Source organism: Bos javanicus, chromosome 23 (genome assembly GCF_032452875.1).
Source record: "Bos javanicus breed banteng chromosome 23, ARS-OSU_banteng_1.0, whole genome shotgun sequence".
Taxonomy (NCBI): Eukaryota; Metazoa; Chordata; class Mammalia; order Artiodactyla; family Bovidae; genus Bos; species Bos javanicus.
In genome coordinates this window covers 1,900,524-1,928,395 of record NC_083890.1, presented here as the reverse complement: position 1 = coordinate 1,928,395, position 27,872 = coordinate 1,900,524, and positions in this window count along the sequence as shown.

The window sequence follows — 27,872 nt, the reverse complement described above, 5'->3', positions numbered from 1 at the left end:
CACTAATGAATGAAATCAAAGATGAACTAAGCAGATGGAGAGATATTCCATGTTCCTGGGTAGGAAGAATCAATATTGTGAAAATGACTACCCTAGCAAATGCAATCTACAGATTCAATGTAATCCCTATGAAATTACCAATGGCATTTTTCACTGAGAGAAAAAAAAAATTCAAAATTCACATGGAAACACAAAAGACCCCGAATAGCCAACACAGTCTTGAGAAAGAAAAATGGAGCTGGAGGAATCAACCTTCTTGACTTCAGATTATACTACAAAGCTACAGTCATCAAGACAATATAGTACCAGCACAAAAACAGAAATATAGATCAATGAAACAAGATTGAAAGCCCAGAAATAAACCCATGCACCTATGAGTACCTTATTTTTGACAAAGGAGACAAGAATATAAAATGGGGCAAAGACAGTCTCTTCAATATGTGTTGCTGGGAAAACTGGACATGTACAAGTAAAAAACTGAAATTAGAAGACTTTCTAACACCATACACAAAGATAAACTCAAGAAAACTCTTATAGGAAAACATAGGCAGAACACTCAACAACATAAATCAAAGCAAGATCCTTGATGACCCACCTTCTGCAGTAATGGAAATAAAAACAAAAGTAAATAAGTGGGACCTGATTAAGCTTAAGAGCTTTTGCACAGGAAAGGAAACTATCAGCAAGGTGAAAAGACAAACCTCAAAATGGGAGAAAATAATAGCAAATGAAACAACTGGCAAAGGATTGATTTCCAAAATATACAAGCATCTTATACAATTCAATGCCAGAAAAACAACAACCCAATCAAAAAGTGGGAAAAAGACCTAAACAGACATTTCTTCAAAGAAGACATACAAATGGCTAACAAACACATGAATAGATGGTCAACATCATTCACTATTAGAAAAATGCAAATCAAAGCCACAATGAGATATCACCTCCCACCCATCAGAATGGTCATCATCAAAAAGTCTACAAACAATAAATGCTGGAGAGGGTGTGGAGAAAAAGAATGCTCTTGCACTGTTGGTGGGAATGTAAATTCCCATAGAAGACTGTATGGAGATTCCTTTAAAAAGTAGGAATAAAACCACCATATGACCCAGCAATCTCACTCCTAGGCATGTACTCTGAGGAAACAAGGGTTGAAAAAGACACATGTATCTCATTGTTCACTGAAGCACTATTTACAATAGCTAGAACATGGAAACAACCTAGATGTCCATCAACAGATGGATGGATAAAGAAGTTGTGGTACCTATACACAATGGAATAATACTCAGCCATAAAAAGGAACACATCTGAGTCAGTTTTGATGAGGTTCAGTTCAGTTCAGTTCAGTTCTGTCACTCAGTCGTGTCCGACTTGAGGTGGGTGAACCTAAAACCTATTATATAGTGGGAAGTGAGTTAGAAAGAGAAAGTTAAATGTCACATTCTAACACACGTATAGAGAAGGGAATGGAAACCCACTCCAGTACTCTTGCCTGGAAAAACCCATGGACAGAGGAGCATGGTAGGCTGCAGTCCACGGGGTTGCAAAGAGTTGGACACGACTGAGCGACTTCACTTTCACTTTTCATTTTCATGCTTTGGAGAAGGAAATGGCAACCACTCCAGTGTTCTTGCCTGGAGAATCCCAGGGATGGTGGAGCCTGGTGGGGTGCAGTCTATGGGGTCACACAAAGTCGGACACGACTGAAGCAACTTAGCTGCAGCAGCAGCAGCAACATACATATATGGAATCTAGAAAAATGGTACTGAATTATTTATTTACAGGGCAGCAATGCAGAAACAGACATAGAGAACAGATTTATGGACATGGGGAGAAGGCAGGAGAGGGTGAGATGTATAGAAAGAGTAACATGGAAACTTACATTACCACACGTAAAAATCATAGCTAAAGGGAATTTGTTGTATGGCTCAGGAAACTCAAACAGGGGCTCTGTATCAACCTAAAGGGGTGGGGTGGGGAGGGAGATGGGAGGGAGATTCAAAAGGGAGGGTGTATATGTATACCTATCAATGATTCATGTTGAGGTTTGACAGTAAAAAATTCTGTAAATCATTTATCCTTCAATTAAAAATAAATTAAAATAAAATTTAAAAAATGGTTGTTTCAGTTATAGGGGAAAAGTTCAAAAAAGTGTTCACTTATGTTACAATTATTTGAAAGTATTCTTCAATTAAAAAAAAATTACTTATTTTAATTAGAGGCTAATTACAATATTGTATTGGTTTTCCCATACATTGACATGAATCTGCCATGGGTATACTTGATTTTAGTTAACATACTTAAAATTACACTTGAAATTTTCCATAATTAATTTAAAATTAGTTAAAATTAATAATGCCAATATTTCCCTTAATTCATATAGTCTGGTATCTTCTCTTCAACAATGCCAATGATAAAAAAAAGATTAAAAAAATTTTAAAGGATTTAGTTATTCAACAAAACAAAAATATGTTCAAAGAGGAAATGACTTTATAAAATACCACAGCGATTAATCACTATTTTTAAAAAAATATGTGAGAGTGGACTTCGCTGGTGATCCAGTGGTTAAGACTCTGCACTTCCACTGCCAGGGGCACAGGTTCTATCACCGATCTCCAAACTCTCTGCATGCAGACAAAAAGAAAAAGAGAAAGTGAGAAAACAACTTGAAAAGGCAGCAGGTAATCTTATTTTCTTTAAGAGAGCCTAAAAGCTTGAAGATCTTATTCATAAAGTTTTCCTATGGTTATTCTTTTAAAACTCATTAGTGCTGTGCTTCATATTTATAAAATTTGCAACAAGAAAAGACATAATAGGTCAAATATATAGCTTATCTAAGAAGCTCATAATATTCCAAATGATTTTTTAATGTGGTCTATTGTAAGTGGCTTATTTTGAGGACTGAAATCAAAATAGAGCTTCTCCCTCTGGGATGGAAAAATAGCTATTGGAATTTTTTATAATTAGCGGAGGGTCTTAACACTTTTATTGTTGTTCAGTCACTCAGTTGTGTCCAATTCTTTGTAACTCCACAGACTGTAGCTCACCAAGCATCCCTGTTCTTCACCATCTCATGGAACTTGCTCAAACTCTTGTCCACTGAGACGGTGATGCCACACAACTATCTTGTCCTCTGTCATCCCCTTTATCTCCTGCCTTTAATCTTTCCCGGCAGCAGGGTCTTTTCTAATGAATCAGCTCTACACACAAGGTGGCCAAAGTATTGGAGTTTCAGCTTCATTATCAGTCCTTCCAATGCTTATTCAGGATTAATTTCCTTTAGGGTTGACTGACTTGATCTCTTTGCAGTCCAAGGGAATCTCAAAAGTCTTCTCCACCACCACATTTCAAAAGCATCAATTCTTTGGCACTCAGACTTTGTGGTCCAATTCTCACATCCATACATGACTACGGGAAAAACCATAGCTTTGACTATTCGGACCATTGCTGGCCAAGTAATGTCTCTGCTTTTTAATATGCTGTCTAGGCTTGTCATAATTTTCTTCCAAAGAGCAAGTGTCTTTTAATTTAATGGTGGCATCACCATCTGCAGTGATTGTGGAAATAAAGAATGTTACTGTTTTCCTTGTTTCCCCATCTATTTGACACGAACTGATGGGACTGGATGTCATTATCTTAGTTTTTTGAATGTTGAGCTTTAAGCTTTTCATTCTCCTCTTTCACTTTTATAAAGAGGCTCTTTAATTTCTCTTTGCTTTTGGCCATAAGGGTGGTGTAACTGGCATATCTGAGATTATTGATATTTCTCCCGGCAATCTTTATTTCAGCTTGTGTTTCATCCAGCCTGGCATTTCACATGATGTACTCTCCATAGAAGTTAAATAAGCAAGGTGACAATACACAGCCCCAATATACTCCTTTTCCAAATTGAAACCATTCTGTTCTTCCATATCTGTTCCTAACTTTTGCTTCTTGACCTGCATACAGGTTTCTCAAGAAACAGGTCTGATTTTCATATAACTTTAAGAATTTTCCAGTTTGTTGTGTCAAAGACTTTGGCACACCGTCAAAAGCTTTGGTATTATCAATAAAGCAAAAGTAAATGTTTTTTTCTGGGATTCTCTTGCTTTTTCTATGATCCAACTGATGTTTGCAATTTGATTGCTAGTTCCTGTCTTTTCTAAATCCAGCTTGAACGTTTGGAAGCTCACAGTTCATGTACAGTTGAAGCCTGGCTTGGAGAATTTTGACTATTATTTTGATAGCGTGCGAGATGAGTGCAGTTGTGTGGTAGTTTGAACATTCTTTGGCATTGCCTTTCTTTGGGATTGGAATGAAAACTGACTTTTTCCAGTCCTGTGGCCACTGCTGAGTTTTCCAGATTTGCTGTCATATTGAGTGCAGCACTTTCACAGCATAATCTTTTAGAATTTGAAATAGCTCAACTGGAATTCCATCACCTCTACTAGCTTTGTTTATAATGATGCTTCCTAAGGCCCACTTGACTTCACATTCCAGGATGTCTGGCTCTAGGTGAGTGATTACACAATTGTGGTTATCTTAGATCTGAGGTCATGAGGTTATCTGAGATCATGAGATCTTTTTTGTACAGTTCTTCTGTGTCTTCTTGTCACCTCTTCTTAATGTCCTCTGCTTCTGTTAGGTCTATACCATTTCTGTCCTTTACTGTGTCCATCTTTGCATGAAATGTTCCCTTGGTATCTCTAATTTTCTTGAGTCTTTTCCTTCAGAAGAAGTCTTTCTTCTCTAGTCTTTCCCATTTTATTTTTTCCCTCTATCTCTTTGCATTGATCACTAAGGAAGACTTTTTCGTCTCTCCTTGCTATTCTTTGGAACGCTGCATTCAAATGGGTATATCTTTCCTTTTCTCCTTTGCCTTTAGCTTCTCTTCTTTTCTCAGCTGTTTGTAAGGCCTCATCTGAAAACCTTTTTGCCTTTTTGCATTTCTTTTTCTCCGGGATGGCCTTGATCCCTGCCTTGTGTACAATGTCATGAACCTCCGTCCATAGTTCTTCATGCATTCCGTCTACCAGATCTAATCCTTGAATCTGTTTGTCACTTCCACTGTATAATCGTAAGGGATTTGATTAAGTCATACCCGAATGGTCTAGTGGTTTTCCCTACTTTCTTCAATTGAAGTCTGTATTTGACAATAAGGAGTTCATGATCTGAGCCACAGTCAGCTCCCAGTATTGTTTTTGCTGACTGTATAGAGCTTCTCCATCTTTGGCTGCAAATAATATAATCAATCTGATTTCAGTATTGACCATCTGGTGATGTCCATGTATAGAGTCTTCTCTTGTGTTGTTGGAAGAGGGTGTTTGCTATGACCGGGGCATATTCTTGCCAAAATTCTGTTAGCCAAATTCAATTGGCTGAATTTAAATCAAGGGCTATTGTTTCTTTCATAGAAACCTAAATTATTAGGGAATTGATGTTGGAAGAACTTTATTTGATACTGGGGGTTCCTTAGAAAATATCTGATAAACACAAAAACTGTGGAATACATGTCACAAAAGAGATCAGTCTAATTTGTTTTACTGTCAGTGAAATTCATTGTTCTTATTGGTACCACTCAGTTTATAGTAGTAAAAATAATTCTTATCATCTATTAGTAGACATATGTAGGGTCTTTAAACCTGTTACATCAATTTTTAACCAGATGATTGATTTTCCCATATTATACAGACATAGTATTTATTGAAAAAAATATATAAATTAAATATAATTCTGATAATTAGAGATAAAATGGTAAACATTTTAATTCTTTGAGAGAAAATATACTGGTTTATATAGCCATTATTTACTATTATATTTCTCTTCTTTGTTGTTTTAAGGAAGAATTTATCAAAACTTCTACAAAGCTTTATCTTTTTTGTTTATAAACCTTTATCATTTTATCTTAGTAAGACAAATAACTTGATTTTTTAAGTAAATGAAATGAGAAAGTTAAAACTTCAATCAAACCCAACTAACAGACAAAAATCCTTGTCAAATAATTTACTTGTAATTTCATGAAACCTATTAGAAAAGAAGGTGGCATAATCAATAGACTTTTTCCTTTGCTACAATTTTAACTGAGAATGATTATATATGCATATTTGATATATATATATAATAGCTTTAATATATTAAATAATATATTAATATATAGTGTTGGTAATATATTAACTGTATACTTAATGGGCATCTAAAATTTTTTATTCAAAGATGAGCTACTATTATTTTTTTAAGTCTCAGAGGTTTGCTGCTATATTATGAAATAAGCGTATCAATTAGTGATATTCCAACTGTAATTTACTCAAGAAGTAGCATCAAAGCCAAATATTTTTTGAAAGCTTTCATTTGAAAAATATAAGTCTGTTTCTGAATCTTTAAATACTCTTTCCTATAATATTAAAACAGATACAAAGTTAGAATTTGTACTTTAAAAACAGATTTGTATTCAATATTTTCCCCTGAAATTATGTTTAGAATTACATTAGGAAATAACTATACTTGTTTCTTAAATAAAAGGTAAGCCACTTTTTGTTTTTAAAGCAAGTGCAATGCTAACTGTTTCACTGTATCAGGTATGAAGTAGTTGATGTACCTTGGTGAATAAGAATTTATTCATAGCCTCTGGGAGTATTGATGACTTTGTATTATAAAGAAAAAAATGTCACAACTGTACCAGCAGACATTCAGAAAAAAAACATGCTGAGTGTTTTTCAGTTGACATTTGGGTTCTTCAGTGCCAGTCCTGGACAGCATTTGTAAAGCTTTTGTAAGGAAATGGTAGTAGCTGAATCAATAATGTGAATCAATAACGTGTTGAATCTATACACAGTCCTAGAGCTAAAATGATCCACACACTTGATCCTTTCATTCTCAGCTTGAGTCCACACTGGGTTAAAATATAGCTAAACAAGAAAGCATAGACCTCTACAAATATACAACATTTTACAAGTGTTTTCTCTACTTCCACTCCAATGCAAAATGATAGCTATAGCCTTTGACAACCCTTAGAGTATTCAAGATGTCAGAGAATATAGCTTCATTCTAACAGTCAGTAAAAACTGCCTGCAGGGCAGGAGACCCAGGTTCAATCCCTGGGTCAGGAAGATCCCCAGGAGAATGAAATGGCAATCCACTCAAGTATTCTTGCCTGGAGAACCACATGGATAGAGGAGCCTGACAGGCTACAGTCCATGCGGTCACAAGAGTCAGACATGACTTAGCGACTAAACCACCAAACCACTACTGAAGAAGGTATAAAGGAATTGGCGTCTAACCAAATTGAATCAAATAATTCTCATATTTGTCAGGATCGTGAATCTGCCAATTCCTTTGAACTTACTGAGAAAGTCTATTAGAATGGAAAATCTGATTTAATTTGAAAATTGTATTTTGACTTTTGTTGGTAAAATTACATGATATAAATAATTTTGAAGCTAACATGATGATAATATTAAAAATTACTTTAAAATTCTGTGGATGATGTCCTTATATATAAAACAAACATAAAATATCATATTATTGGCAAGCATAGACTTTTGCAACTCCTTAAAAATCTTACTATGGTTTAGTTCTACTGATTACATCATGTTTTACTTTAGAGCCATGAAGGTTGATAACCAGGCTGGCTGAGTGACCAGAGCAGGAGATATGGGTAATGTGCATCCATATTTAAAATAACCTTGGGATGCTGACTTCCGTTTGCCAGGGAAACATCCAGTCTCAGATAAAGAGGAATAAATAATATGTTGTTCATACTAGTGTCCTTTCCTCTGATCTGTTGTAGTGTCCCCTATTGACCAGTGTCCCCAGAACCCAGAAGGGGCAGAGCTCTTTTTTTTCTGTGTGATGAGCCAGTCTGTCCAGATCAGAGACAGAGAACAGGTGGTTGAGATTGGAGGACAAGTCTGGGGCGGGGGTGGGGGAGGGAGATCACCAGCATGTTGTTTTCTTTTCTTTCTCCTTTAAGATTCTGCCATGAGTTTAATTTGAAAGCTTAAGTTTAAAAACACTTTATTGAATGTTATATTCTGGTCACTATTATCTTTTCCACTTATAATAATCTTGTAAGATACAGAGGGAACAAACATGTTTTCTTTTAGAAAACCAGACCAACCTCTATTTTCCTGTCACTCTTATTAAGACAAAAACATTATGATGTTGAATGATATCAACCAAGTAGAGAATGGAATCCTATGGTGGAGTTTAACCCCATTATACCGATGAGTGGCCTTCACAACTAATTTAGTTTATGTTGTGTTTAAAAGTAATACTAAATGGGAGAAAATGTTTTTTCCGTATTCTGGAATATACCCCTTGTGCTATCTACAAGTGTTTCCCCCTCCCCCACCAAAACATCACACAGAAAAAAATCAAATGCTGAATACATAAGCAAAAGGAAATTGTTCCTGACCCATGTAGGTGACTGGTTTGCATCCTGAATATGATGTTTTATTATCCATATCATTGTCCTAGCTTGAAAATATTTATTAGTCCTCATAAAATTAACTCTTTTTCTACCAATATTCAATCTGCAGCATGTATGTTATTGACTTCCAGTAGAAGGCCTTGTCCTGGTTGACTATTTTATGTATCTTATTTAAAAAACTACTTCTTTTTAATTGGCTTGAAATTTCTCTCACCTTAATTTTCCATATTGTTCACAATTTCATATTATGAAAAAATTCAAGTTCAGAGAATATTCAGTTTTCATTGTATCTTTCACAATAGTTTCCAGCCAACTATATTTTCATGTTTAACTGTTTCAGTCAACAAACTTAATGTATATGTGTATTTATACTGGGAATAAAGCAGAAAAGCTCACTTATAAGTATTGTCTTGATATAGGAAACTAATTACACCACTTAGCATGCTTAACTTTTCTGTTGAAGGAAACGTTATCTTCAGTGAGGTCTTTTTTTTTTTTTAATTTTATTTTTTATTTTTAAACTTTACAATATTGTATTGGTTTTGCCATATATCAACATGAATCTGCCACAGGTATACACGTGTTCCCCATCCTGAACCCTCCTCGCTCCTCGTACCATCCCTCTGGGTCGTCCCAGTGCACCAGCCCCAAGCATCCAGTATCGTGCATCGAACCTGGACTGGTGACTCGTTTCATATGTGATATTATACATGTTTCGATGCCATTCTCCCAAATCATCCCACCCTCTCCCTCTCCCACAGAGTCCAAAAGACTGTTCTATACATCAGTGTCTCTTTTGGTGTCTATACAGAGTGAAGTAAGCCAGAAAGAAAAACAACAATACAGTATACTAATGCACATATATGGAATTTAGAAAGATGGTAACAGTGAGGTCTTAATACAGGATTTATGCAACAGAGACTATATCCTAAAGAAGTACAGTACGTCAGTTCCTAATTTGACTGTGTTTAATTTTCAAGTAACCCAGGTTTGATCCCTGGGTTGGGAAGATCCTCTGGAGAAGGAAGTGGCAACCCTCTAATACTCTTGCCTGGAAAATCCCATGGACGGAGGAGCGTTGTAGGCTACAGTCCATGGGGTCGCAAAGAGTCCGACACGACTGAGTGACTTAACTTTCACAGTATTAGTATTAGAAATCAAAGCCTGAGGGAGGATTGAAGTGCTGCCACTTTCTTTAGGAAAGTCAAGTCCAAGGTGTACAGAATGAAAGACAGTGGATACAAGACAAAAGAAAGGATGAAAATGGCTACCGCGTCATAACCAGCAAAGTGACACAGGCCCTTGTTGAGAAAGAGGCATGTTATCTGTACACGTGAGACTTTACTTGGAAGTATCAAGAGGAGAAATAACACCTGAGAGAAAAGTATAGGAAGCAAAAGGAGGAGGGTGGGTCTGTGTGTTTCCTTTTCCTGCCCATTTCTCACTGGTCAAGGGGCATTTTATGCAAGGATGTGTCCTGCCTTTCTGGCTGTGTCATCCCTTCACTTGGGAACCACCCAGGAAGCTATAGCCCATGCTCAACAGAGTGGCGTTTTGTCAAAGCAAGAAAAGGCAGGAAGGTGAGGAACTCAGTGATTTAATCCACTATCCATGTAGGTGAGCTTGTCAAAGGAAATGTGTTTAGAAAGACGGGGTCAAGGACAAGAATCTGAGAAGGTTGTGTGCACTGGAAAAATAAATTAACTTCATGGCTTGAACTTGATAATGGCTTAGAATGAGGAAACATTCAAGACTATGAGATATCTAATATTTAATGGTAATTATACTAGAATAACATCTGTGCTTGTTTTTCCCACTGAATCGTGAATGTTTGTACAAACACTTTTTCTCATTTAATGTTACAATTCATGAATGCCAGGGCTATATAATTAGTGGACACAGATATATGTATGCATTTATGTACCTATTTTCATTGCCACAATATTTCAAATAGTAGAGTTCTAAAAATGGATCATATATAAATGTATAATTTCTAAAGGTGGTAATTTGGAGGGAAATTATACTGTCACTTAGTTAAAACTTTAGAGTTAGCATTTGTAGGGAAAACTTACTGGATAGAAGTATACTTGGGAGATAGAAATTGGAAATCTTAAGCAGTGAATAAGTGGGGCACTATGCATTATCTCATTAACAAGGTCTTGGTTGTATATTGTAAAAACTAATTTATTTTATTTATTAAAAAAAAAAATCCAGGAACTTCCCTGGCAATACAGTGATTAAGACTCTGTGCTCCCAATGCAGGGGTGGGAGTTTGATCACTGGTTGGGAAACTAAGGCCACACATCTGTGCCCCCACTCCAAATAATTCCATCCAATAATACTCATGAAATACCATACTATTCTCTATCCTGTTGCAGTATTGATGATGTGAACATCAGTATAATATTCCCTTCAGAAACTTGGAGTCTAATGAGGGAGACAGGCATGGAAACAATTCATTATTCATTATAATAACTTACAAGGGGTTCTTTCAGTTCAGTTCAGCCGCTCAGTCGTGTCGGACTCTTTGCGACCCCATGAACCACAAACCACTCCAGTGTTCTTGCCTGGAGAATCCCAGGGACGGGGGAGCCTAGTGGGCTGCCATCTCTGGGGTCGCACAGAGTTGGACATGACTGAAGTGACTTAGTAGTAGTAGTAGAAGAAGAACTGCAGCATGCGGTTCTACTCTCTGTCCATCAACAACTCTCGGAGTCCACCCAAACCCATGTCCATTGAGTCAGTGATGCCATCCAAACATCTCATCCTCTGTCGTCCCCTTCTTCTGCCCTCAATCTTTCCCAGCATCAGGGTCTTTTCAAATGAGTCATCCCTTCACATCAGGTGGCCAAAGTATTGGAGTTTCAACTTCAACATCAGTCTCTGCAATGAACACTCAGGACTGATCTCCGTTAGGATGGACTGGGTGGATCTCCTTGCAGTCCAAGGGACTCTCAAGAGTCTTCTCCAACACCACAGTTCAAAAGCATCAATTCTTCTGTGCTCAGGTTTCTTTATAGTCCAAATCTCACATCCATACATGACCACTGGAAAACCAATAGCCTTGACTAGATGGACCTTTGTTCACAAAGTAATGTCTCTGCTTTTTAATATGCTGTCCAGGGGTTCTTTAATAAGCAAATAACAAACAAAGTTTCCACAAGCCAGCTTTTACAGCAGCAAAATTACTCTGGACTAGTTCCACTTAAAACTACAGCCATGACAAACAGAAAATCAAAATAATGCTGATGATTTACAGCACCTCCAACATATATAAAGAAGGAAATAGAATAAAAATACTAGAATAAAATCTGGTGCATAACATTGTAAAATCTGGTGCATAATTGTAATGTAGTCAATACACAGACTCATATTTCCTATAGGATAAATAAAAAATCCCCAAAATTTGTGAAACACAAAGGTCCATATATACAAAAATCTCAAATAATTTATTAAAGAAAAAAACCCGTTTCATTTTAAATATCACATGGTCTGAAGTTTCTTAGAAGATGTTTCTTTAAAATTAATTAATTATTTATTTTTATTGTTGTTTGTACGGTATCTTTGTTGCTGGACATGGGCTTTCTCTAATTGTAGTGAGTAGGGGCTGCTTTTCATTATGGTGCACAGGCGTCTATTGTTGCAGAACACAGTTTCTGGGTACATGAAGTTCAGTAGTTGCAGCAGGCCAGCTCAGTAGTTGCCCCATGCAGGCTCTAAAGTTCGCAGGCTTCAGTAGTTGTGACTCATGGTCTCTAGCAGGTGGACTCAGAATTTGTGGCACATAGGCCTTAGCTACCCGGTGTTATGTGGGTTCTTCCCCTACTAAGGATCAAACCCACGTCCCCTGCAATGGTAGGCAGATTTTTATCCACTGTACTACCAGGGAAGTCCTCAGAAGATGTTTTGTTTTATATTTTCATTCTTGTGCCCAATAGCAATAGCACGTACTTGAGCAAGAAGAAAAGATGAAACTCTGAATTATAATTTTGATGATGTGGAATTAAAAACTCAGAACAATATACTTCTTTATTCTTCCTCTCTACACCTCTAAAAAGTATATATATACAAGACAACTTACAAAGATGAGTCAAATCAACAAAAACCAAGAAAATGAAAAGTAAAAGGAAAACAGGGTAAAAAAAATGTTGTAAACAGCTAATTTAAGATATTTGCTTTAGAATATAGTATGCTGGAATGTGGCACAAATGGGACCATAATATTTGTTGTTCTGTGTGTGTTTGTGTGAGAGAGAGAGAGAGAGAAACAGAATATGAGTCTTGAAATTTAGAATTTATTGCATAACACTATTTTCTAAAGAGAAACATGATTGTTCTTGATACTGAAGTTTAAGTTATACTGCAACCTGGTGACATGTTTCAAATACCAATTTTCTCATATTGCCCTTTGTTTGGTGGTGTAACACCAAAGCAATGAGTACCCTTATAGGAAAAGAGAACAAAAGTAATGGGAGTCGGGTATTTGGCTCTCTGATGATCTATATTATTTAGAGGATAGATTTTAAATTCTCTGAAGAATGAATGAGTTGATATAATTCCTGCTATATTACAGGGATAACAAACTGAATACCCATTTACTCCATTTACTGAGTTTTTGAAAGCTTTATGTTTCAAGACAGAGCTTTTGAAGTTATACTCCAAGACAGGGGGCTAAAGCACCTGTATTCATTACAAAATAAGGTCACAGCTGTGTGCAGTTAGTAGCTGAGCTGGGGCTATGGCAGAAATTGTAGAACCCAATAAAGAAATATCCTTTGCAGTCAAATATGGAGAAGTTCTACACAGTCAGAAAAAAAAAAAAAAAAAAAAACAACAACTGGGAGTGGACTGTGGCTCAGATCATGAACTCCTTATTGTCAAATTCAGACTTAAATTGAAGAAAGTGGGGAAAACCACTAGACCATTCAGGTATGATCCAAATCAAATCCCTATGACTATATAGTGGAAGTGAGAAATAGATTTAAGGGACTAGATCTGATAGACAGAGTGTCTGATGAACTATGGACAGAGGTTCATGACATTGTACAGGAGACAGGGATCAAGCCCTTTCCCAAGAAAATGAAATGCAAAAAAGGAAAATGGCTGTCTGAGGAGGCCTTACAAATAGCTGTAAAAAGAAGAGAAGTGAAAAGCAATGGAGAAAAGGAAATATATACCATTTGAATTCAGAGTTCCTAAGAACAGCAAGGAGAGATAAGAAAGCCTTCCTCAGCAATCAATGCAAAGAAATAGAGGAAAACAACAGAATGGGAAAGACTAGAGATATCTTCAAGAAAATTAGAGATACCAAGGGAACATTTAATGCAAAGATGGGCTCATTAAAGGACAGAAATGATATGGATGTAACAGAAGCAGAAGATATTAAGAAAAGGTGGCAATAATACACAGAAGAACTGTACAAAAAAAGATCCTCATGATCCAGATAATCAAGAAGGTGTGATCACTCACACTCACCTAGAGCTGGACATCCTGGAATGTGAAGTCAGGTGGGCCTTAGGAAGCATCACTACGAACAAAGCTAGTGGAGGGATGGAATTCCAGTTGAGCTATTTCAAACCCTAAAAGATGATGCTGTGAAAGTGCTGCACTTAATATGTCAGCAAATTTGGAGAACTCATCAGTGGCCACAGGACTGGAAAAAGTCAGTTTTCATTCCAATCCCAAAGAAAGGTAATGCCAAAGAATACTTAAAGTACTGCACAATTGTACTCATTTCACATGCTAGTAAAGTAATGCTCAAAATTCTCCAAGCCAGGCTTCAGCAATATATGAACCGTGAACTTCCAGATGTTCAAGCTGGTTTTAGAAAAGGCAGAGGAACTAGAGATCTAATTGCCAACATCTGCTGGATCATTGAAAAAGTAAGAGAGCTCCCAAAAAACATCTATCTCTGCTTTATTGACTATGCCAAAGCCTTGACTGTGTGGATCACAATAGACTGTGGAAAATTCTGAAAGAAATGGGAATACCAGACCACCTGACCTGCCTCTTGAGAAACCTGTATGCAAGTCAGGAAGCAGCAGTTAGAGCTGGACATGGAACAACAGACTGGTTCCAAATAGGAAAAGGAGTACGTCAAGGCTGTATATTGTCACCCTGCTTATTTAACTTATATGCAGAGTACATCATGAGAAACGCTGGGCTGGGAGAGGCACAAGCTGGAATCAAGATTTCTGGGAGAAATATCAATAACCTCAGATATGCAGATGACACCACCCTTATGGCAGAAAGTGAAGAACTAAAGAGCCTCTTGATGAAACTAAAAGAGGAGGGTGAAAAAGTTGGCTTAAAGCTCAACATTCAGGAAACTAAGATCATGGCATCCTGTCCCATCAGTTCATGGCAAATAGATGGGGAAACAGTGGAAATAGTGGCTGACTTTATTTTTCTGGGCTCCAAAATCAGTGCAGATGGTGATTGCAGCCATGAAATTAAAAGACGCTTACTCCTTGGAAGGAAAGTTATGACCAACCTAGACAGCATATTAAACATAGAGACATTACTTTGCCAACAAAGGTCTGTCTAGTCAAGGTTATGGTTTTTCCAGTGGTCATGTATGGATGTGAGAGTTGGACTGTGAAGAAGGCTGAGTGCTGAAGAACTGATGCTTTTGAACTGTGGTGTTGGAGAAGACTCTTGAGAGTCCTTTGGACTGCAAGGAGATTCACTCAGTCCATCCTAAAGGAGATCAGTCCTGGATGTTCATTGGAGGGACTGATGTTGAAGCTGAAACTCCAATACTTTGGCCACCTGATGCAGAAAGCTGACTCATTTGAAAAGACCCTGATGCTGGGAAAGATTGAGGGCAGGAGGAGAAGGGGACACCAGTGGACGAGATGGTTGGATGGCATCACCAACTCTATGGATATGGGTTTAGGTGGACTCCGGGAGTTGTTGATGAACAGGGAGGCCCGGTCTGCTGCGATTTGTCGGGTCGCAAAGAGTCGGACACCACTGAGCAACTGAACTGAACCAAATAAAGAAATGGAGGGAGAGTCAATGTGGAATGCCATCCCAAGTTTCCATGAAAGTAAAGAAAAGGAGTGTATCACTGATTCTGTCCATGACACCAATTGTCTCGCTGATCCTGTGTACACTGCTTGCTGAACTCAAAGAAGACAAGGCGTGAGCTATGAGGCTGGAAGGAGACTGGAGCAGCCTTAGGAACTGCAGACACATTTATTGTCTTCTGGCTGGCACAGCAGGCGTAGTAGCAGGCATGCTATATTTTCTCTTCTAGTGGCTGACCCAGCGGACACAGCCATGATGTAGCAGTCATGTGGCTGCTTTTTAGGTGGAGCTCACATAGGCATACTGCTTGCAAACCCATGACCAAGCACGTACCTCAGGACATGCATGCACAGTGCTATGAATGATCTTAGCTGTTACACAGTGTTATTTACAAAACGTGGGACGAGAGAGCCTGAATATGCCATCTTGGCTAATTTGCTCTCTCCCCAAAAGGATATATAATTGAAGCTGCATTTCTGTTTTGGGTGATTTGAGGTCTTAATAAACTTCCAAAGAAGATAAGAATAATGTTTTATTTTATTTATTTTTTCTTTTATTGAGATATAATTCACATATAATATTGCATAAATTTCAGGTGTGCAGCATGTTGATTTGTTGCACGTGTGTTACAATATGATTCCCTACTAGAAGTCCCATATTGTCACAAAAATTGAAACTTATTTTTTGAGGTCAGAACAATGAAGACCTAGTCTCATTATCTGAAGAAACTCTTATTACCTAGTCATTTATTATCTGAAGAATGAATAAATTGAATGTAGTATTGCTGATTCTAATCCCTATGCTGTGCATCAGATCTCCAGGATTTATCCTCCCATCACAAGTTAATTCTCTGAAACATCTACCCAAACACCCTACCCTCTCATTCCTGGTAACTAGCACTCTACTTTTTGTTTCTATGAGGTCAGCTTTTTGCCATTCTATATGTAAGTGATTCAAGCAGTATTTGGAGAGATGGGGTCGATTCAGTTGTAAGAAAACCCAAGACAAATAATACACACAAATAAAACACTTGAAGAACATAGGAGCTATGAGCTGTGGAAAATTCTGAAAGAGATGGGAATACCAGACCACCTGACCTGCCTCTTGAAAAACCTGTATGCAAGTCAGGAAGCAACAGTTAGAACTGGACATGGAACAACTGACTGGTTCCAAATAGGAAAAGGAGTATGTCAAGGCTGTATACTGTCATCCTGCTTATTTACCTTATATACAGAGTACATCATGAGAAACACTGGGCTGGGAGAGGCACAAGATGGAATCAAGATTGCCAGGAGAAATATCAATAACCTCAGATATGTAGATGACACCACCCTTATGGCAGAAAGTGAAGAGGAACTCAAAAGCCTCTTGATGAAAGTGAAAGAGGAGAGTGAAAACATTGGCTTAAAACTCAACATTCAGAAAACTAAAATCATGGCATCCGGTCCCATCACTTCGTGGGAAATAGATGGGGAAACAGTGGAAACAGTGTAAGACTTTATTTTTTGGGGCTCCAAAATCACTGCAGATGATGATTGAAGCCATGAAATTAAAAGACACTTACTCCTTGGAAGGAAGTTATGACCAACCTAGATAGCATATTCAAAAGCAGAGACATTACTTTGCCAACAAAGGTCCATCTAGTCTAGGCTATGGTTTTTCCCATAGTCATGTATGGATGTGACAGTTGAACTATAAAGAAAGCTGATGCTTTTGAACTGGGGTGTTGGGGAAGACTCTTGCGAGTCCTTTGGACTGAAAGGATATCCATCCAGTTCATCCTAAAGGAGATCAGTCCTGGGTGTTCATTGGAAGGACTGATGCTAAAGCTGAAACTCCAGTACTTTGGCTACCTCATGTGTATAGTTGACTCATTGGAAAAGACCCTGATGCTGCGGGGCATTGGGGGCAGGAGGAGAAGGGGATGACAGAGGATGAGATGGCTGGATGGGATCACCGACTCGATGCACATGAGTTTGGGTAAACTCTGGGAGTTGGTGATGGACAGGGAGGCCTGGCGTGCCGTAGTCCATGGAGTTGTAAAGAGTTGAGAGACTGAACTGAATTGAAACCCACTTGTTTATTTTTGCTTTTATTGCCTTTGCTTTTGGTGTCAAAACTGATAAAAAAAACAAATGCCAAGGTGGATACCAAGGAGATTATTCACTATGTTTTTTCCTAGGAATTTTGCGGTTTCAGATCTTACCTTCAAATCTTTAATCCATTTTGAGTTGACTTTTATGATGTAGAATAGGGGTCCAGTTTTATTCTTTTGCATTTGGCTGTCCAGTTTTCCAATTTTCCCAACACCATTTATTGAAGAGATTATCCTTTCTCCTTTGTATATTCTTATTCTTTTGTCATAAATTAACTGGCCATGTGTACATGGCATATAACAGAAAATTAAATTTAAGCAGTGCTTTGAGAAATTTTGGGGCTTCCCTGGTGGCTCAGTGGTTAAAGCATCTGCCTGGAATGTGGGAGACCCGGGTTCGATCCCTGGGTCAGGAAGACTCCCCTGGAGAAGGAAATGGCAACCCACTCCAGTACTCTTGCCTGGAGAATCCCATGGACGGAGGAGCCTGGTAGGCTACAGTCCTTAGGGTCCCAAAGAGTCGGACACTACTGAGCGACTTCACTTTCACTTTGAGAAATGTTATTGCTATTTTATTCTTGATTTGAACTAAGTTTAACAGAGATGTCATATCTAAAGTGTGAACTAATGATATAATTGATTGAAAGTTGAGGAAAAATGTTTTTTTTCTGGGGGTGGTTACTAGGGGGAAATATTTATTAACTCTCCTCCTTAGCATTGAATTTATTATATTTTAGAATGTAGCCTTTGTGCTCTAATGATCTATTTTTTCCAATGTCAAAATGAGCCAAGATTTGGGGAGCCTTGAATCTTCTTTATTATTAGAATTAATATTTCTTTATTTTTCAAGAGATATGCTCTTTTTGTCTGTAAGCTTTTTAAAAAAAATTAAATCCAAAGTAGAGTTTTAGTGGGAAGAAGGCAATGCCAGCCTAATGATGACAGTTCCCCAAAAGTCATTTTGTGTGTCAAGTAGATCAGTACAGATTAATTATATTTTGAAAGCTGAGATAAACAACAGATTACTAAATGTGAGTTAAATATTAAGAAATGTGAGTTCAACAATTTTGAAAATAAAGTGATTTTAATGAGTGAGTCAGAGATTTTAGTAACAAAACGATCATTTAATTATGTGTATTAAACAAGAATGTACACAAAATGGAAAAAATAGTAAAACCCATTGCTGGTCTATAGCTGTTTTGTATAGTTTTTAATCTGTACACAAAACTTGATGATGCTTCTTTGTTTATAAGCCACCTGGTCATTTTATTAAGACATCTGTTTGTTCTTTTTATAAAAATTGTAGTGAAATCAGAATCAGTTCAGTTCAGTCATTTCAGTTGTTCAGTCATATCCGACTCTTTGCGACCCCATGAATCACAGCATGCCAGGCCTCCCTGTCCATCACCAACTCCTGGAGTTTACCCAAATTCATGTGTATCGAGCTGGTGATGCCATTCAGCCATCTCATCCTCTGTTGTCCCCTTCTCCTCCTGCCCCCAATCCCTCCCAGCATCAGAGTCTTTTCCGATGAGTCAGCTCTTCTCATCAGGTGGCCAAAGTATTAGAGTTTCAGCTTCAGCTTCAGTCCTTCCAATGAATATTCAGGACTGGTCTCTTTTAGGATGAACTGGTTAGATCTCCTTGCAGTCCAAGGGACTCTTAAGAGTCTTCTCCAGCACCACAGTTCAAAAGCATCAATTCTTTGGCGCTCAGGTTTCTTCACAGTCCAATTCTCACATCCATACATGACCACTGGAAAAATAAGAATAGATTTAACTTAAATGCAAACTGGAGATTGAATTTGTAGGTGTTCAAAGAAAGAACAACAAAATATACACTTTTTCTCTATTGGCAGTGTTGTTGACATAAAAATTTCAAGAATGGCACAAGAAAATATAAATTTTCTACCTGAAAAACATTTCTTCTTTTTCTCACTAAATCTTCCGTTGCCCTGATCCTAAATGGCTCTGCCTTTGCAGAGTAAAAGTACTGAATCACTATGGTTTAAAATTTAATGTAATTCAGCCAGTTGTTAACTTCTAAAAGCTTGAGTGGTCTACCTGAAGTGAAATCTTTTGCAAACATAGTGGTTTTTATTGAGAAGAGACATGAATTATATGCTGCATGAAAAAAAAAAAAGAAGAAGGTTTAGCTAATAGATCTCTTCTCCCACTTGTCTTTCTCCTCTCACATCTAGAATAAGGATCTTTTTATTTCCTAGAAGGCATTTGATGCTGATCCCCAAGAACTTTGACAGTACTTTCCCCAGTCTGATCTATGACCTTGTTATGATATGAATGCTGTGACCCTTCAAAGTTGAAATAGTGTGATAGTATTAGGAAGTGGGGCCTTTGGGAAGTGACTAAGTTTAGATGAGGCCAAGAAGGTAGAGTGTGATTAGTGCTTTTGCAAGAGTCACAAGAGAGCTTGCTTCTTTATCTGCTTCCACCCTGTGAGAAGCCTGCAACTCAGAAGAGGTTCACCAGAACCTAACATGTTGGAACACTGGTCTCAGACTTCCACCATCTTCAACTGTGAGAAGTATATGTATGTTATTCCTAAGTAGGAGAAGGAAATGGCAACCCACTCCAGTGTTGTTGCCTGGAGAATCTCAGGGATGGCAGAGCCTGGTGGGCTGCCGTCTCTGGGGTTGCACAGAGTTGGACACGATTGAAGCTACTTAGCAGCAGTAGCAGCAGCAGGATTCCTAAGTAAGGGTTACAAGGACATGCACTTATCTTCTCCTGCAAGAGCACCGAAATTGCAACTAGCTGCTGAACAACCATTGATAGGAGAATGTTGTATCACCCCCTGCCCCCAACAAAACACCCAGGTGCAAGGGCAAAGGGAAAGCCCCAACTAGACAGTAAGACGGGTGAGTCCATGTTTAGAATTAAACCTCATACCCACCAGAGATGCTCAGAGGGGGCAAACAGAGCCATTGTGCATACCAGCACCCAGAGAAAGGAGCAGTGATCTCCAAAAATTGAGCCAGACCTGCCTTGGAGTATTTGAGTGTCTCCTGCAGAGGCAGGGGTTAGCAGTGGCCTGCCGTAGGAACAGGGGCTCTGGTTTCAAGGCCTGGGAGGCAAGGCATGTGGCATAAGTCCTTCTGGAGTAGGTGGGGCATTAGCCCCACCACAGAGTAATGGGGCAGAAGAGTCACAAACTGGAAAATAATTATACCAAAGAAGTTCCTGCACTGTTGCAAAAGTTCTAGGAACTACAACAGATTTCCCAACCTTGGAATCTGGCAAGGAGAATGAGAACCCCCAGGGAATTTGAGTTTGGAGGCCAGTGGGATTTGATTATAAAACTTCCACAGGAATGTGGAAACAGACTCTTGAAGGGCACAAACAAAACCTTGTGCACACCAGGACCCACAAGAGACTGAGCCAGACATGCATGTGAATGTCCTGGAGTCTCCAGGGGAGGCATGGATCTACAGTCAGGGGCACTGAATGCAACAGTTCTGGGAGCCATGGCTTCTGGTATATGTCTTTTTGAAGGAGGTTGCTAGTACTGCCATTAACCCTACCATAGTTGGCCTCAGCCCAAACTTACAGTGAAGGAACACAACCCTACCCAATAGCAGAAAACAGCGTTAAAGATTTACTGAGCATGGCTCTTGCATTTACAGAGCAAGATATAGTTTCCCCACAGCCAATCCCTCCCATCAGGAAGCTTCCACAAGCCTCTTACCCTCATCCATTAGAGGGCAGATAGAATGAAAACCACAATCACACCAAACTAACCAATCTGATGGCATGGATCACAGCCTTGTCTAACTCAATGAAACTATGAGTCATGCCATGTAGGGCCACCCAAGACAGAGGGGTCATGGTGGAGAGTTCTGACAAAATGTGGTCAACTGGAGAAGGAAATGGCAAACCACTGCAGCATTCTTGCCTTGAAAACCCTATTAACAGTATGAAAAGACAAAAAGATATGACACCAAAAGATGAACTTCTCAGGTTGGTAGGTGCCAAATATACTACTGGAGAAGAGCAGAGAAATAGCTCCAGAAGAAATGAAGAGGCTGAGGCAAAGTGGAAGCAACACTCTGTCGTGGATGTGTCTATTGGTGAAAGTAAAGTACAATGATGTAAAGAACAGTATTGCAGGGGAACCTGGAATGTTAGGTCCATGAAGCAAGGTAAATTGGAAGTGGTCAAACAGGAGATAGCAAGAGTGAACATTGACATGTCAAGAATCAGGGAACTAAAATGGGCCAAAATGGGAGAATTTAATTCAGATGACCATTATATTTACTACTGTGGGCAAGAATTCCCTAGAAGAAATGGAGTAACCCTCATGGTCAAGAAAAGAGGCCAAAATGCAGTGCTTTGGTGCAATCTCAAAAATAACAGAATGAGCTCTGTTCGTTTCCAAGGCAAGTCATTCAATATCACAGTAGTCCAGGTCTGTGCCTCAACCCCTAATGCCAAAGAAGCTGAAGTTGATCAATTCTATGAAGACCTACAAGACTTTTTAGAACTAACACCAAAAAAGATGTCCTTTTAATCACAGGGGACTGGAATGCAAAAGTAGGAAGTCAAGAGACATTTGGAATAACTGGCAAGTTTGGCCTTGTAATACAAAATGAAGCAGAGCAAAGGCTAACAGAGTTTTGACGAGAAAATGCACTGGTCATAGCAAACACTTCTTTCCAAACACAAGAGATAACTCTACATAGGGAATCACCAGATGGTCAACACCAAAGTCAGATTTATTATATTCTTTGCAACTGGAGATAGAGAAGCTCTATACAGTCGGCAAAAACAAGACCAGGAGCTGACTGTGGCTTAGACCATGAACTCCTTATTGCAAAATTCAGATTTAAATTGAAGAAAGTATGGAAAACCACTAGATCAGTAAGGTATGACCTAAATCAAATCCCTTGTGATAATACAATGGAAGTGACAAATAGATTTAAAGGATTAGATCTGATAGAGTCCCTGAAGAGCTATACATGGGAATTCATAACATTGTACAGGAGGCAGTGATCAAAACCATCCCTATGAAAAAGAACTGCAAAGAAGGCAAAATGACTGTCTGAGGAGGCCTTACAAATAGCTGAGAAAAAAGAAGTGAGAAGCAAAGGAAAAAATGAGATATATGCATTTGAATGCAGAGTTCCAAAGAATAGCAAGGAGGGAAAGAAAGCCTTCCTAAGTGATCAATGCAAAGAAATAGAGGAAATCAATAGAATGGGAAAGACTAGAGATCTCTTCAGAGAAGGCAATGGCATCCCACTCCAATACTCTTGTCTGGAAAATCCCATGGATGGAGGAGCCTGGAAGGCTGCAGTCCATGGGGTCTCTGAGGGTCAGACATGACTGAGTGACTTCACTTTCACTTTTCACTCTCATGCATTGGAGAAGGAAATGGCAACCCACTCCAGTGTTCTTGCCTGGAGAATCCCAGGGACGGTGGAGCCTGGTGGGCTGCTGTCTATGGGGTCGCACAGAGTCAGACATGACTGAAGCGACTTAGCAGCAGCAGCAGCAGAGATCTCTTCAAGAAAATTAGAGATACCAAGGGAACATTTCATGCAAAGATGGGCACAGTAAAGGACAGAAACAGTATGGACCTCACAGAAGCAGAAGATATTACAGAGAAGTGGCAAAAATATACAGAAGGACTATACAAAGGAGATCTTAATGACCCATATAACCCCAATGGTGTGATCACTCACTTTCAGCCAGACATCCTGGAGTGTGAAGTCAAGTGGACCTTAGGAAACATCCCTAAGAACAGAGCTAGTGGAGCTGATGGAATTCCAGTTGAGCTATTTCAAATCCTCAAAGATGATACTGTGAAAGTACTGCACTCAATACACCAGCAAATTTAGAAAATTCAGCAGTAGCCACAGGACTGGAAAAGGTCAGTTTTCATTCTAGTCCCAAAGAAAGGCAATGCCTAAAAAATATTTAAACTACCACACAATCACATTCATCTCACAAGCTAGCAAAATAATGCTCAAAATTCTTCAAGCTAGGCTTAAACAGTACATAAACTGAGAACTTCCAGATGTTCAAGCTGAATTTAGAAAAGGTAGAGGAACCAGAGATCCAGCATTCGTTGGATCATAGATAAAGCAAGAGAATTCCAGAGAAGCATCTACTTCTGCCTCATTGATGATGCTAAAGCCTTTAACTGTGTGGATCACAACAAACTGTGGAAAGCTCTTAAAGAGATAGGAATACCAGACCATTTTACCTGTCTCCTGAGAAACCTGTATGTGGGTCGAGAAACAACAGTTAGAGCCCTGTATGGAGCAACTGACTGGTTCGAGACTGAGAAAGGAGTATGACAGAGCTGTCTGCTGTCACCCTTTTTGTTTAATCTACACACTGAGCACATCATGAGAAATGCTGGGCTGGATGAGTTACATGGTGGTGTCAAGATAGGCAGGGGAAACAGCAACAACCTCAGATATGCAGATGATACCACTTTAATGGCAGAAAGTGAAGAAGAACTAAAGAGCCTCCTGATGAGTGTGAAGGAGGAGAGTGAAAGAGCCAGCTTAAACTGAATATGAAAAAAAAAAAAAAAAGATCATGGTATCCAGCCCATTACTTCATGGCAAATAGAAGGGAAAAAGGTGGAAGTAGTGACATATTTCCTCTTATTGGGCTCTAAAATCACTGCAGATGGTGATTACAGCCATGAAATCAGAAGACTTTGTTTCTTGGCAGGAAAGCTATGACAAACCTAGACAGTGTGTTGGAAAGCAGAGGCAATAGTTTGCTTACAAAGGTCCGTATAATCAAGGCTATGGTCTTCCAAGTGGTCATGTATGGCTGTTGAGAGCTGGACAGTAAAGAAGGCAGAGTGCCAAAGAATTGATGCCTTTGAACGGTGGTGCTTGAGAAGACTTGTGCGAGTTCCTTGGACAGCAAAGAGATAAAATAAATCAATCTTAAAGGAAATCAACCCTGAATAATCACTGGAAGGAGTGATGCTGAAGCTGAAACTCCAGTATTCTGGTCATCTGATGCGAAAAGCTGACTCACTGGAAAAGTCCCTGATGCTGGGAAAGATTGAGGGCAGGAGGAGAAGGGGGAAACCGAGCATGAGATGGCTGGATGGCATCACCAAAGCAATGGACATAAACTTGGGCAAACTTCAGGAGACAGTGAGGGACAGGGAGGCCTGGCGTGCTGCAGTCCATGGGGTTGCAAAGAGTCAGATAAGACTGGGTGACTGAAAAATAACAAGAACATGATTTGAATACCACCAACCTTTTAAAATATTAAAAATTTACCCCCTGTGAACTATTCCTTTTCATGGGCCCTAGTGTTATAAATCTTGATTTGCACAGATCTCCAATCCTAAATGGCTTGGACAAAGACTGAAGTTCACTGCCATTCTGTACAAGAACAGGCATTACATGTTGCCCAAATGCAGAATTCTGCTGCTGCTGCTGCTAAGTCGCTAAAGTCGTGTCCGACTCTGTGCGACCCCATTAGACGGCAGCCCACCAGTCTTCCCCGTCCCTGGGATTCTCCAGGCAAGAACACTGGAGTGGGTTGCCATTTCCTTCTCCAATGTGTGAAAGTGAAAAGTGAAAGTGAAGTCGCTCAGTCGTGTCCGACTCTTTGCAACCCCATGGACTGCAGCCTACCAGGCTACTCTGTCCATGGGATTTTCTAGGCAAGAGTACTGGAGTGGCTTGCCACTGCCTTCTCCGAATGCAGAATTAGCCCTGCTCAATTCCTTTGTTTAACAAATGCTATTTTAGTACCTTCTATGTGTCAGAGACTATGCTCAATGTCAGATATATAATAATAACAATTATAAACTGTAGTGTAAAAGCTTGGTAATACAAGCCAATTAGTGAGTGTAGTAAGTATTGTGAGCCCAACACAAGGTGTCTTAAAAGCTTTCTCTGACCACCCCCACCTCCCGGCCCCTGCCGTCGTCTCATTGGATTAGATACTTCGAAAATGAAGGTTGTAAGCTCTGAAAGGCTTCTACAAATATATGGTGTCTAAGCCAAAAGCTGAAACAAAGCAAGACTTGGCCAGATGATCGGGAGGCAGTGGACTGAAAGATTGACTCAAGATCAAGGAACAATATATGCTAATTCCTTCTAGATTATTAGGGAGCCTGATCTACTTAGTGATTAATGAATATTTCAGTAATGCTGAAATATAGTGTAAGGAGAAAGGTAGAGAGTGCTGTGTAGAAAGATGAGCTTAGTGAACAAGCAGATGCCTTTTCAAGAATATTTTCAAACCATACTGTGATATAGCTGTATATTTGGAAGTTCCTCATTCATCTTAAGAATTGGAGCTTGGAAGTATTCTTCTGCCTGTATGAACCTAATGGATGAAATATATAGCCCATGTGCCTGTGTAGCTTTTCGCTTGCATCCTGGTTTCTACTCTTCTGCTTGTCTGGGATAGAAGCTTCTACTCTCCTCAAATTCCTGTCCCCATCCTCTGGTTTTCACACTTCTTTGCATTTTGTTGGTTTACTGGTAAGAGTTATCCAGAGAAACAGAACCAATAAGATATATAGATAGATGCACAGATATATAATACAAGATAGATAGTTAGGGAGATAGATAAATATAGAGACAGAGACATAGAAAGATATTTATCATGAGTGATTGGCTCACATGATTATGGAGGCTGAGAAGTTCTATGACTAGTTGGAGGCCCAGGAAAGCCAGTGGTGAAGTCCCAGCCCCAACACTGAAGACGAGGGGAGCCAAAGGTGTAAGTCCCAGTTCAAGTCCAAAGGCCTGACCCAGATGCTTATGTTCCAGAAACACTCTCATGGACACACTCAGAAGTAAGGTTTTACTAGCCATCTGGGCATTGCTTAGACCAGTCAAGTCTACATATACAATTAACTATCACAGCAAAACAGTGTCCCCCAATGCTTGAGCACTGCCTCTCTTAAGCCACTCTGATCGCTGGTTAACCTACTCACTAACTCTCTTAACTCTCATCTTGGATACATATATGAATAAGAGTTAGACTAGACTGGCTATTTCCACATCTGTCTGAAGAATGTTAATTTCTTATGAGGAATACAAGTCCCATAGTCAAGTCTTTCAGGAAAGTGTTGTGAGGGATGGCTCTGATTGGGGCCCCACTGAGCTTGGACAAATCCACAGCAGCCACACAGGTGACGCCTTCATCAGACATAGAGAGCTACTAGCTCAGAGCTACCATGAAGGAAATAATATAATTGGAAAGCCTAGAGATCTCAAGAAAATTAGAGATACCAAGGGAACATTTCAGGCAAAGATGAGCACAGTAAAGCACAGAAATGGTAGGGACCTAACAGAAGCAGAGGATATTAAGAAGAGGCGGCAAGGATACACAGAACTGTACAAAAAAGATCTTCATGACCTAGATAACCATGATGGTGTAATCACTCACCTAGAACCAGACATCCTGGAATGAGAAGTCAAGCGGGCCTTAGGAAGCATCGCTCTGAACAAAGTTAGTGGAAGTGATAGAATTCCAATTGAGCTATTTCAAATCCTAAAAGATGATGCTGTTAAGGTGCTACACTCAATATGCCAGCAAATTTGAAAAGCTCAGCAGTGGCCTCAGGACTGGAAAAGGTCAATTTTCATTCCAATCCAAAAGAAGGCAATGCCCAAAATATTCAAACTACTGCACAATTGCACTTGTCTCACACACTAGCAAAGTAATGCTCAAAACACAACTGTGAATTTCCAGATGTTCAAGCTGGATTTAGAGAAGGCAGAGGAACCAGAGATCAAATTGCCAACATCCGTTGGATCTTAAAAACAGCAAGAAAATTCCAGAAAAATACCTACTTCTACTTTCTTGATTACACCAAAGTCTTTGTATGGATCACAACAAACTGGAAAATTCTTAAGGAGATTGGAATACCAGAACACCTTACTTACCCCTTGAGAAATCTGTATGCAGGTCAAGAAGCAACAATTAGAACCTGACATGGAACAATGGACTGGTTCCAAATTGGGAAAGGAGAACGTCAAGACTGTATAATATCACCCTTCTTATTTAAGCTATATGTAGGGTACATCTACATATGAAATGCTGGGCTGGATGAAGCACAAGCTGGAATCACAATTGCCAGGAGAAATACCAATAACCTCATATACACAGATGACATCACCCTTATGGCAGAAAGTGAAGAGGAACTAAAGAGCCTCTTGATGAAAGTGAAAAAGGATAGTGAAAAAGCTGGCTTAAAACTCAACATTCAAAAACTAAGATCATGGCACTGGTCTCATCACGTTTTGGCAAATAGATGGGGAAACAATGAAAACAATGGTGGACTTTATTTTCTTGGGTTCCAAAATCACTGCAGATGGTGACTG